The sequence below is a fragment of the Etheostoma cragini genome, chromosome 12, assembly GCF_013103735.1.
Source record: "Etheostoma cragini isolate CJK2018 chromosome 12, CSU_Ecrag_1.0, whole genome shotgun sequence".
NCBI classification, from domain to species: domain Eukaryota; kingdom Metazoa; phylum Chordata; class Actinopteri; order Perciformes; family Percidae; genus Etheostoma; species Etheostoma cragini.
In genome coordinates, this window is record NC_048418.1 from 24503594 (window position 1) to 24516786 (window position 13193).

The 13193-nt window shown below is 43.7% G+C and overlaps 2 long non-coding RNA genes across 2 annotated transcripts in view; one reads left to right on the forward strand and one right to left on the reverse strand.

The window, feature by feature from the left end:
- LOC117954336 overlaps positions 1–1433 on the reverse strand; it is a 20894-nt gene extending 19461 nt beyond the window's left edge. The window contains exon 1 of the long non-coding RNA XR_004658802.1: positions 1134–1433. This is a non-coding gene — a long non-coding RNA (uncharacterized LOC117954336). The remainder of the gene's footprint in view (positions 1–1133) is intronic.
- Positions 1–9823, forward strand: part of LOC117954335 — a 19151-nt gene extending 9328 nt beyond the window's left edge. Inside the window, exon 3 of the long non-coding RNA XR_004658801.1 lies at positions 9728–9823. This is a non-coding gene — a long non-coding RNA (uncharacterized LOC117954335). The remainder of the gene's footprint in view (positions 1–9727) is intronic.
- Positions 9824–13193: the final 3370 nt, after the last annotated feature.

Consider the following 13193-nt stretch of genomic DNA (forward strand, 5'->3'; position numbering starts at 1 on the left):
ACAGCTAACATGTTACTATAGTCTGTCTGTCTGACAGCACAGCTAACATGTTACTATAGTCCGTCTGTCTGACAGCACGGCTAACATGTTACTATAGTCCGTCTGTCTGACAGCACAGCTAACATGTTACTATAGTAAATGCAGAAATTATGTAGAAACGCATGACAGCAGCTACATATAGAAAATATCCACTTTTATTTAATTTTTTTAAACATTGCTTTGGCGCCCCCGATGGTGCTGCGCTCCTATGCAACGTATGTAGCCACATACACAAGTTTTGTGCCACTGAGTGTTAGTGTTACTTATTACTCCGTCTTCCTTTACTTACAACTAGGTAGAGTTGGATACCGAAACAGGTAGGCATCAGAACGGATTAGAACGTGAATTTTAAGTTCCTCATTTGGGTTCCACTTACTGTGTCGACTGAATTATTTTCCCTCTGTCGCTCCAAAACCGACGTAAACATATCACACTTTCTTTGTAGTCTACCGTTAGCTAGCTACCATAAATTAAGGCTGTTTTTAAAATGCCCTATTTTCCCTCTGGGCTGTGGTTAGCCCTACAACTAGGGCTGTCAATCAATTAAATCCATCCATTTCTGCTTAAGGAGCTTTGATCTTTTTTTGGTCGGGTGGTCTTAAGCTGCTATTTCATGATCATCGATTTAGTAACAAATGTAACTAATAAAGCCTGTTGCTCAAATGGGGAAGTCTCTTTAGATTAGGGGTGTGGATCTTAAAAGGGCCTTTTATTTGTTATTCAGGATCAGGTGTCACCTCCAAAGTCTTACCGGGTACTGCCCTGCCTCTTTAGAGCGTGCATCTCGTCCATTGTGGTCAAAGTCTTCCTCTTTGCATGCTGGATGTTTGGTGACGGTATAAAGGATCACGTTCTTCAGGAACACCTTTAAACCGGAGATGTGCTTCATTTGGTGGGTTTGGTGATCCCCAGGGGTGTCATTTATAAAACGGTGTGTAGGATCCCTTCTAAAAGTATATTTACGGCCAAAAGTCAAAATGGCGTACGCACAAAATAACACTAACAGTTTCCTATTTACATGTTGTGATTTGTTTAGTCATAGCATGCAGGTCACATGAGACACGTACCGTGTATGTATACGTATATTTCTCCACCGAAGGCAAAGCACTGCTACGTCTGCTTCTTGGGCGGAGTGATTTGCTCCCAGCACCCAAGAAGCCCAGTGGTGAGGAGCAGAGGGTAACAACGGGGCTTTTCAGGTGTTGCGCTAATCACTCCGCCCAAGTAGCAGTGCTTCACCTTCTGTCATCCGGGAGCTGTGGTGAGCTAGGCTAGCGGTGGGGGCGTCAGACAGAGTTATGACACGCACAGAGATGAGAAGGGTATGTAAGGACTTATCTAACTCTGGGGGATAGGCTGCATAAGCTAAAGTCTCAATAAGTTGGCGTGTTCCTTTAACAGTGTCAGAGGCTCTGTAATTCAGAGTTTCAAATTAATAGGTAATGGGTGTCAAAGGGAGCTCAGATTTAAGATACTGGCTACTACATATTCTTTTGTAGTCACTTAGTAAAAAATAGAGTATATTTTATACGTTATATATCCAGCAGCACAAAATGCTGCATCTTACAATAGATTTAATTGATTATGATCATTTGTGTGTCTATGCCTGTGGACGTCTGCGTGCACATGTGCAATCCAGTGTGGCCGTCTGTGTGCTTGCATGTGCCTGAGTGTGAGTGTAATCACCAGGGTTGACAGAGAAAGAGGCAGGCAGGTCCCCAAGGTGTCAGAGGGGACAGCGGGGAGCAGACAGACGTGACACCGGGAGGGGACTCTGGTGACATTTGCTCAGTGGGAACCGGCCATCACAGTATAATGACGAACAAGGCCCGCTTTTAAACTAATGAGAAAAACCAAGGGGAAGATGTGAGCCGAGAGATCCGAGTCTGACATCCACATGCTCACACTCAGTGATACATGTATGAACTGAAAACACACACTGCTTTGTCCATGAAATACATGTAATCTGATTTAAATTCGAGTAATAACATAGGAACTTATTTATTTTATAGGGTATTACGGCATTTTAAACACACGCAACACACACATGCATGCACGCGAACAAACACACACATGTGCGGGCAGCAGCACGCGCGCGCACAAACACACACACACACATCTGTGTTTATTTAAATGCAGACACCCATACGCTCGTCTAAATTTAGAAAACCCTCTGGTCAAAAAAGCTGTAATGTGGCATTATCTGCACATTGACAAAAACACACACACACACACACACACACACACACACACACACACACACAGAGAAACACAAACACACACACGCACAGCCAGTGAAGCAGTCTTAGTTCACTGCGTCTCGATAACAGACGTCGCCAGGGCTGTCGAGGACTCAGTTATTGATGAAAAGTGTTTTTGTGTGTGGGTCTATACATAAATGCATTAGTGTGAGTGTACACAAGTATTATTTACCATTTAGTTACCTTTATCGGCATTATATTACATAAGCCTGTATAGTGTGTTTATATTTGGCTTGTGGCAATTCTTGTGCTTTTGTGTGTGTGGTTCATGTTTTGCTGAAATACATTTGTTTGCTTTCTATCTTAGCGTTAGATGAGAAGATCGATGCCCCCTCTAGCCGACGTCTATGTGAAGATGTGGGAGGAGCTTAGTTAGCTAAATTAGCAGCGAACCTGGCTAACAACACCTCTCAAGCAACACTAACAAAAATGTAAAAACGACAAGTTGTGGTTTAAGGGGGGGTTATGTGTTATTACTATTTCTTAAACAGTCTTTGTGCTAAGCTAGCTAGTCACCTCCAGCTCTTCACTCACACAAACACACACCATTTTAGTTCAAAGTTACTTGAGTTAACTGGTAATTACTTCTGCTGCTATAGTATATAACAACTGAAGAATTCTTCTGGGAAAAGCTCAACCCTGTACCAGATGTTCAAAATGCAAAAGGAGAACGTGTCTGACATTGTTTATAGGCTATTTCCATATCTGTATTACCATTGTTATATCAAATTGCAAATAGAGAGTAGCAGAGCAAGCATTTTCTTTAAATGGAAACATAGCACATTGTTACTTGCCAGTGATCCGGAGGGCGGTTATTTTGTTGGGAAAATGGATAAACAAGCAGTTATCGAGCAAAGGTGGTGTAGATGCTGAGAGAGCCGGGGGCTGCAGAGAATAACAGACTGTCTGAAAGGCTGTTAGAGGGGGTTTCAAGTGCTGTGAACACAGACGCACAGACACACAGACAGTGCCATACAAGAGGAGCCGCTGGCTACAAGCTGCACGGGACACAGGCCGGAGAGACGAGCTGGCTATTGATCTGTACAGTTTGAGTTTCTTTGTGAAACAGAATCTGAGGAAACAAGCAAGAGCCTTATTGAAAACTCTCTCTATTCGCATCCATATCTATTGATCCATGCACACTTTCATCCAGCTTTAAGTAACTCTCTGGTTGCCTTCTTTCTTTCGTTCTGCGTCTCCTCTTCTCGTTCTTGATTTCCTCATCATTCTGCCATAGCTGCCCAGGCTTTAAGTATCCCTTATTTTTTCTCTTTTATTTCTTTCTCCAGTTCCCTTGGCCCCTCTGCAGGACTTAGGTGAACTTTTAAGGGCATTCAGCGTTTTCTGATCCCATTTCCACACAATTCATCTCTGAGTAATTGAAACTGGTTTATTTTACCGCTGTTCGTGTTTCTAATGCGTTCCCCATAAAAGTCTATGTCACTGTGCTCAGAATACTTTATCTCTGACAGCGATAAAGTCAGCAGATCAACTCAATGTGGCACAATCACAGTAAGCGATGACATGGGAGTTTCAACACGCATGCACGCACACACACACACACAGATAAGAGAGAAGAGATAACAACTTTGTTTTGTGGTAGATTTGATTGGCTGCGGATGCTGTTGTCAGACTGCAGGAGTAAAATATGGCTGTCGTTATTGTGTTCTGTCATAACTTGGCCTGTAAATCTCTCCCTGAGTGGAAGAGGGGAGGAGGGAGGAGAGAATTGATTCTCTTGTCGTACTTCATCTTTAGCCTCCTGCTCTTGGTGCCGAGCTAACCGCCTTGGACGCCGTTTTCGTTATGTGCACATCCACAGGAGGAAACGATGTCAGAGGCCCCTCCATCTGATGTCATTTTAATTACTCTGCATTCATATCCAGCATGCCATAGCTACCTACCTTTTCTTTTTAATTCCACGATTTATGCCTGCATGTTGCTGTTGTTTCTTTTTTAACCTTTGCTGATTCTGTTTTACCTTCTTATTTTCTACTTCCAATGAATTCAATTTCCTCCACACCTCCATCTTCCTTGTCCCCTCCATTTCCCCCGTCTGGCTCCTACCCAGCAGCCTCTCTGAGCAGACCTCCACAGTTAAGCGGGGTACAACTGATAACGTCAACCATGCTGTCTGTGACTGACAGCTGGGTGAAATGGCTGTGGCAGCACACAGAGGCATGGAGAATCCGTTTTCAGGCTGCACTAGAGTCGGTCCCTGCACCCATCTGTCAGCGGAAAACAGGAGCGCAGGCTATCAGTCACAGCTGACCCCCGGTCAGCCACGCGGGGGACTAGTTGGGAGGGAAAAAGGCTCAAAGCAACACAAATAAGCATGAAGATCAACAGATGGCTCCCTGTCAATCACCGTCTCTTTCTTTTTGTCCTCACTTAATCTCACCACGCCTCTCTCTGTTCTCTACCTTCAGTCACTCACCCTTACCGTGTCCCCACAATCCAACATTCACTCTTCTAGGAGCTTTCCTTCTAAATCTTTCTTTTTTAGTTTTCCTGGGTTTTTTCCATCTCTCCGCTTGTCCTCAGGTGGTCCAGCAGCAATTGTGACATAAGCTCAGTCAGGTGCTCCTGCTCTCCCCCGCACCGTTCAGATTGCTGTCATTACACTCCCTCCGTGCTATTTCTCTCCCCCTGTAATTGGAGATGCTGTGGATGAAGGCAGGGTCCTTGATTTCATACTTTGAAGGTACTGATGGCCGGGGCTGTGCTTGCCAAGGGAAAGGTGTGCAGGTGTTTGTGGCCACGGTGGAAACTGTACAATTTTGCATGGCAGGAAAAAAGGAGACTGAAGAGAAGGGGACGTGATGATTTAAGTGTTGCCAATGTTTGGTTTAAGGTTCTCTCTCTTTTTTTACAGCCCTTTTTATAGAGTGCAGAGTATAATGTCTAACACCTTGTTAATGATCTGCAAGCCGAAGCCCGGAGACATGACTGAACAGGTACTGAACAGCGAAGAACTGCAGGACATAAAGACACTATCTTATCTTTTACACTCAAGGATAAATTCATGTGCTTGTCAAACCATAATTCTGCTGGAAAAGAACAGAGAAGTACTTTTAGCGAGGAGAGAAAAAAATCAATGTGGCAATTTAATTTAGTGTAGAGTGAACACTTTTACATATTACTGCACAAGATGCAAATGAGATTTCTCCCCTTGAATAATCATCCATCTAAAAGGCTGAACCTCACTGGGAGGTAATTACACTGCTCTGATCATTAAATAACCCTTGTTCTCTCGCTCTCTCACACTGTCTCTCTCTCTCTCTCTCTCTCTCACTTCCAGCTCCCTTTGCTAACCCCCAAGACTTTTCTATTGTACACACTGAAAATATGCCATATGCGTTTAAACAGTATTAGTTTGCTCAAACACAACGTCAGCCCACACTTACACCTCCACACCTGCTAAACAGCCACATTTCTTTTTAAAATGCCCCCCCCACTCTCCCCTATCCTGTATATTACTATCTTCCCATTGCTAATAACGTGTCGTGGTGAACCAATGAGGCTCTGTATGCAATAACTAACATTCTTCTACTATTTGAGATGCAGTAATTTATTAAACAGACCACACATCTAACAAAAATGGCCTGCAATAATAACCACCTGTAGGAAGAATTATAGGAATAGTCTATATTAGCCAATGAATACAGATTGTTTATGTTGCATTCAGGGGCTGCTAAATATTACCTTGCACTTTGCTATCTCTTCTTCAGATGAAGATTTTGCTTCTGAATCTGATGCACTATAGGCAGACTACAATAGGCAGCATCGTCAGTGAAGTTTCCAAAAGTAACAGATTTATAGACCAAATTAATCAAACATTCAACGCATTCCTACAACATTGCCGGGAGCACCGGCCGGTCACGTGGCAACAGTGCAATGTAGTCGGGAAAAGGTTTCTGTGAGCCAGGTCCAGAGGGCAGTGAGGGGATATTGTTTAAGTAGCCGTTGCAGTTTAGTTTAGCCAACAAAAGGTGACTATGAGCAGGCTACAGAGCACCGTGCAGGCCTGGTGGTTTCAACCGATAAAAGGTGACTGTTAGCTGGGTACGGGCCCTCTCTTACAGGGCCCCGTGAGGCCCCGGTCAATTAGGGGGCGGTGGCGTTTGAGTTTAGCCGACAAAGATTAACTGTCAAGATGTGACAACGGACACTGTAACTTTAGGCACCAAAACAATGAAAAGGTTTTTTAGTCTGGGTTTCAAACGCAGGCCCCCTTAAGTAGTACTCTCGGGACACAAACACCTGTTTCCTGGGTGAAAGTCTTTTGTTTTTGCCCTAACTTCTTCGGGACTTTAAAAGCCTGGTCCTGTATGATCCACACATCCTCCCCGACCTCCTTTTATGCACACACAGTCATTTTATGGTTGCAACCCACCACAAGACGAAGAGGTTTTAGTTAATTTCGCCCAGTAGTTCCTCTCTGGCTGTACACGTGGCGGGTGTCAACAAAAACAGATTTAAACTTAGCTAGTATCTGGTGTTATGGTTAAAAGTGTTGTAAGTATCCAACATTTTAGTTTTATCCCTTTTCCACAAGAGATAGTGAAGGTGCAGTTACTTTATTTGTGACTTTATCAGCTGCCTCTGGTTGGCTTCACCTGTCTCACAGGTGTGACACTACCAAACCCCTCGACCTGGCACAGCTGACAGTCTGCCTCACTCGGACCAAAGAGTTGCCAAACTGCTGGCATTTTGCTTCACTGGTGAAATATTGAATTGTGTCAAAACACAGCTGTTTGGTGGGAATACAGGTGATCTCAGAGTGAGTGGCAGGAAAACATTATTTAATGCTCCCTTTACAACCTGACAGACTGATTCTGATCTAGTAATTAGATCTGAGGAAAGTGGGACACATTGCTGTTCTTCTGGCTGCCGCTGTCGGCGTTTATATGTCATCAGCAGTAATCACGGAGGTAACAAAAACTGCTCCACTGTGCAAAACAAAAGTGCTTGATCTCTCTTAAAGCTATAGTGCGGAACATTTTATATTAATAAACGTCCCTTAGATTCAAGCCGTTGCCAAACGAGTTGATACATCAGCTCCACAAAACTCTCTCTGTATTTCTCGGCATATCTGAGAATGCTTTGGAGACGAAGAGGACTGCTGCAGCTGGTCAAGGTACGGCTGAAAACCCAAAGATGTTCCTAGAGGAGTAGAGTTTCAGAAATCAGACTCTGGACCACAGAAGCTGTACAATGTCAATATCTGCTGAAGCTGGTTTGAAATCCCCATTTGGGATGTACTGTGTGGACATCAATGTAAACCTAAAAAGCAACCTTGCTCATTCATGGAAGACGTTGCTATCGCAAAACTCATTATGACAGTTGTCAGGAGAAGGTCAGCACTGTGACACAGAGCTCCAAGCTGCCTGGAGGAATTTAGTATGGATCACCTTTTGCAATGCGCAGAGCTCAACTCCAGCTGTCATCAGGCTGGAGGAGGACAAAAATACATTACCAGCCAGGATAATATGCTTTATTATATAGCCTATATGCCAGCTCACGCCGCCTCTGGGCAATGAGAGGAGCAATTACAAAGACAGGGATGTCTAGGGTTTGTGTGTGTGTGTGTGTGTGTGTGTGTGTGTGTGTGTGTGTGTGTGTGTGTGTGTGTGTGTGTGTGTGTGTGTGTGTGACACATACACACCTGACAGCATTCACCTCTCAAAGCCAATAAACTCTTAACGCGTTATTTTCAAAGTCGCATCAATGTTTAAAACGTTATCAGCCACTGGACGTGCACCACTGCTTGCTGATGATCTCCAAGGACATAATCCTTCCCCCCCCCCCCAAAAGCAATACAAACACTGCTCATAGTGCTGTACATTCCCACTAAAACCGTATAGTGGTGGTTTAGTTTATTTTGTGAATTCCTGAATAATTCTCCCATCACACACGAGCGATTTAAAGTGTGAAGATCCAGCAACAATCTGGCAGTTCAGACGACTCAGCGCTAAGTGACTCAAACACCCAAAAGGCTTTCTTTTATTCAAAAGGGAACAAAAACAACTAACTGATATCTCTGTTGGATGAAATGCAATTTCAGCACGATACCACCAATAGAGCCTCTCCCGCGGCGGAGTAACCCCGAGAATTGCCTGCTTTTATGTTCCGTCTAACAATAATCCTTTGCGCCTGCGGTGAGCTGCAGCCCTGCACGTTCTTAACACGCCAATATTACAGCATTATGTGTTTTCAGATAAGAAACCATCACAAAAGGCTGAATCAAATATCCATCCTGGGTTACCCGTTGATCAGTAATCTCCTGTTTTCATTTCGGAGCTGTTGCTTTCTCCATCCCTTATTCCCCTGCTCTCATGCTCCCTCAGTTTCATCTGCACGCTTCTTGCCATGTAATATTTTGTCGATATGGAACACAGAAGACAGAAAAGAGAAATGATGATACATTAAAAACGTCACAAAGCCAAGTTTGCAAGTGAATGTGTGTGGATGTGTGTGTGTGGCCTACTTGTGAATGCTTGTGTATATATTCATTCATTCATATTTATTATACAGGAAAGTATACTAAGTTTAAGTATAGAAAGTCAAAAGTAACATAACAAAATAAACGGGCCTGACTCAGTTTAACAAATGGTTTTCAGCAGGTTCCTGTTCTGCAGAAACTTAAAACATTGAACGTGATTACAGCACATCGGGACATATGTATATATCTTAATACAATCTCCTTTATGTATGAGGTGTGAATGCACTCAGTGTTGTGCTGCAGGATGAGGACACACGCAGGCAGACAAAGCAGTAACAATGGCCGTAACCGATTTTCAGTAGCGGCTCTGCTGGGAGCTCACTGCAGCCTTGTAGTTGTTAGCGCTGATAATTTGGAAGCATGTGTTTTGGGGTCTGGCCTCTGCTCTCCACGAGCACGTATCCTGTTTATTGGACCACACACACACACACACACACAAACACACACACAAACTAACTGGGCTGCTCTGCTAACAGCTTTGAAACTTGCAAAAGCCTGCAGATCCAACTTCTATAGTATCAACAGAATGATGGGCTGCCTGAGGCCATGTGGCCCCTTTACAGACACATGTATTTAGGAGTAATTATTTTCAAAATCTATGTAAGAGAAGATACATTTCGATTTTTTTTAATAACATGTAAAATTCAAAATTACAAAAATGTCCTTATTTTCTTAATTGCAACCACTCTGTAGTCTAACCATATATTGCTTTTTGTTATTCTGGTGCATAATTAACAGCTAATTGCTGTTTTTCTGTTCATCTTTAATACCAGAAACAATTTGGGAGTTTTTCTTGTTAAATGCAAACTGTGGTGATACGTGTGTGAAATTTCATCAAACCCAGGGAAAAAGTCTATTTAAACCCATATGCTCTTTTTCAAATCTGAATAGTTTCTCCATGCCAAGCAATATGCCCGACTAGGACAATTAATCGAAAATGTATCACCATCCAAATTCTGAAGCAGTTATCGACATATTTTTCCAAATGACGATAATTTCAATAATTTCTTCCTGTTGATCGGCCTACTTTCTCCTTTAAACTATTCTACCGCGTGTGCAGGGGACGAAATTTACACTCGCAAATGCGGGGACGGGCCAACCCACACACACACACACACACATCACACACACAAACACTGGCGCACACACCAGCCACTAACTTGTGTTTACTGATAGCTAGCAATTAACTAATTAATTCACTCATAAGTGGAGATTTTTGTGAGCCAAGCCTTCCAAAGGGAGGCACAATGAAATTTAAATGTTAACCGGTAATTAACCGTTGACCAACAAACAGGAAAAAGAGTTTCAGATCACCCGTTCAGGATGCTCTGACACACGTTTTGCCCTCCATGTCGGCAGACAGCTGAAGGCTTATGCCGGTTATTGTTCTGTGCGTTGTCGGACCCATGCAGCCACTTTCCTGACACAAGTCCACAGCGGTCCGCGCGCCATGTATGTCTGAGCCTGTCTCCATCGCCTCCACCTGCAGGTTGTCAGCTGGGTGTCCGCCTGGGACGCTCTCGGTTGGCCGATTTTACTCGCTGGTCCTCAACGATAGAGTTTAATGTGTCAACGTAGCTCTCCGCAAGCAGAAAAAAAGAGGAGCTGAAAATGTAACTTGCTGGTTCAAATTTAGGACTTAAAAGTCATTTGCAGATAAGAAATGGATTGTATAGCCTATTAACATTTTCATGATGCAAAACAAGTTTTCTTTACACAAACACATTTTAAAAACGCTGTGTCCGTCATTGAATCACAATTTTGTATTGTTCATTTATCGTTATTGAGGTAAAATGTGCATTAAACGTTAATTTTGATTTTAGGTCATGTTGTGTAGCCCTTAGCACACCATGTGTACTTGAGGTTGCTCACATGATATTGATAAGTCGCCATCAATTTCATCTGTTTCTCTCTGTCTATCACTTTCTCTTTTTTTCTCTGTCTCCCTTCCTCTTTGCCTGTGGTCCCAGAGGTAATTACAAGGCGTTTCAGACAGTAGTTCTGGAGACCTGGGACTCTCCACCAACCATTACTCTCCAGATCAATGGCTGTGTGGACTAAACTGAACACACTCTCTCAGAAGCACAGAACAATTACAAGTCAACACGTGGAAAAATTCTACACACACACACACACACACACACACACACACAAACACACACACACACTCGCTTGGACGTCTGCATGTACACGCACATATTCACCTGAATTACCAATGACACAGAACACACGACGTGCAGATAGGACCAATGAAGATATTCTGCAAAACATGCACGCACACACACACACAAACACACGTGCGCAGGGGAGGACATTCAAGGAGAAAGTCAGAGACAAATGAACACATTCCCACATTGCAGCACAAAACCTATGTAAATAACAGCGTGGAAGAGGATTCGACAGAGCATAAAGCCAATCTGGTGGTGAAAGAAAGTAGCAGATGAGAGATCTTATTTGATAATTTCTTCAAAACCACTGCGAGGGCTCCGTGGAGCCAAGTCGAGACAGCACCAAACAAACCTTTGCTCCAAGCACAACAAACGTTCCATGTTTTCCCTCCGAAAGGATCACACACTAACACACGCCACAGTCTGCCTTATCAAAGCTCTCAAACTGCGCGAGTGTGTGCATGCATGCGCATGAGTCAGTCATGTGCCTGTGCAGTGCCTGCTTGCACTTTTGCATGTGCACACGTGTTTATGTGTGTGTTACATACATACACGCACATTCTTGAACACGAGACGCGAGGGGATTCAGCTGTAATAGGAAAAGAAGGAAGTGTATGCTAATTGGTTGGGATGCAGCAAACTAGAGGAGTAGAAAGACTTGCTGTTCCCACAGGTTAACAAAGAAAAAGTCAAACAAAAGACACTTTCATTTCATTAAAACATTTAAGCAGGGGAGATTTGTAGTCTGAGGGTATTAAAACACGGCAAAGGCTGGTTTAAAAGCTGCAGGTCTTCAGTACATGTGGAACTGCTACACACCGCGCCGCAGCGCTGAACAGAGACTGTGATGTATTTCGGAGCCTCGTGTATGTACAGTTGGATGCTGGGAACGGACTCTTATAGGAATACAAATCTAAATATAGAAACCACCCTCAAGCTGTGTGTGGACTCTTACTTAGTATGTCTTTGTGTCTCACTGACTTAAAAACACACACACACACACACACACACACACACCTCTTGATAAACAACAACCAAACTTATGCATCTACAATGTGTGTGAGTGTGTCTCACGAGGGCTCTGGTGAAGTAGGGCAGGCTGGAGGAAAGTGGGGCGACAGGGAGGCGGGAAGTAAGCCCAGTCAGAATATCAATAATGGATAAACATGTTGCCATCAGTAGGGACTGAAGGAGGGAGATGTGGCGAGAAGGAGGGAGAGTAGGGACATGGGAGAAAGGATGAAGAGTGAGGACAAAGCACAAGCAGAGAGAGAAAGAAGCTGGTGAGAAAGAGAATGTTAGCAACAGTCGGAAGAGTGTCAGGAGACGCATGTGGAGTCAAGAGCATTCGCTTTTGAAAAAATCTGTTATGTAACCAACGAAAGACAAAAATGATGGCCGTACTTTCCAGAGATCTAGAAACTTGTCTCACTTGTCAACATTTCAGCAGCTGATAACAACAATAATAATAATAATAATAATAATAATAATAATAATATGATCTCTAGTGGAGAAATTACAATTTTTTTGTTAGAAATCACTACACATAGGCCTGTATTACACACACACACACATATGTTCATTCTATCCCCTATTCATGCACTCGTGGGGAGATGTTAGAGTGAGTGGGCTGCCAGTACCCTGAGCCGTTGGGGGCTGGCAGCGCCCGGGAGGTGAAGTGGCATCTCTCCAGCTACCAGTCCACACTGTACTTTGGTCCGTACTGGGAATTGAACCAGCGACTCCCTACGGACTGAGCTACTGCAACCCCACCTACTTCTAGGGGGGGGGGGGCAGTAGCTCAGTGTGTAGGGAGTTGGGTTCAAGTCCCCATACGGACCAAAGTATGGTGGTGGACTGCTAGCTGAGAGTTGCCAGTCCCCATTGCTTAGCTTTAACACCAGTTTGTTTTCAGGCTGAACGCCTTCCTATACAATGACGCTGAATGGTATTTACCTTGTGCCGCTCACAGCATTGAAAACATTGCATTTCAAAAATTCAACAGCAAATTGTCTTTCCAGAAACAATGTTCCCGCCTATCTGTAAAATCAAGAGACACACTGTCAACAGTCTTCTTATAGTGTTGTATAGAATGTAGTCCCAATGAAACCTGGTCACAGTGACTTTAACAGGGAGACCCAGAAACTGAGGCTAGTGAGATATGGCAGTCGATGCTGTGGGCACCACAGACTGAAATTACATCCACCTCCATGACGTGGG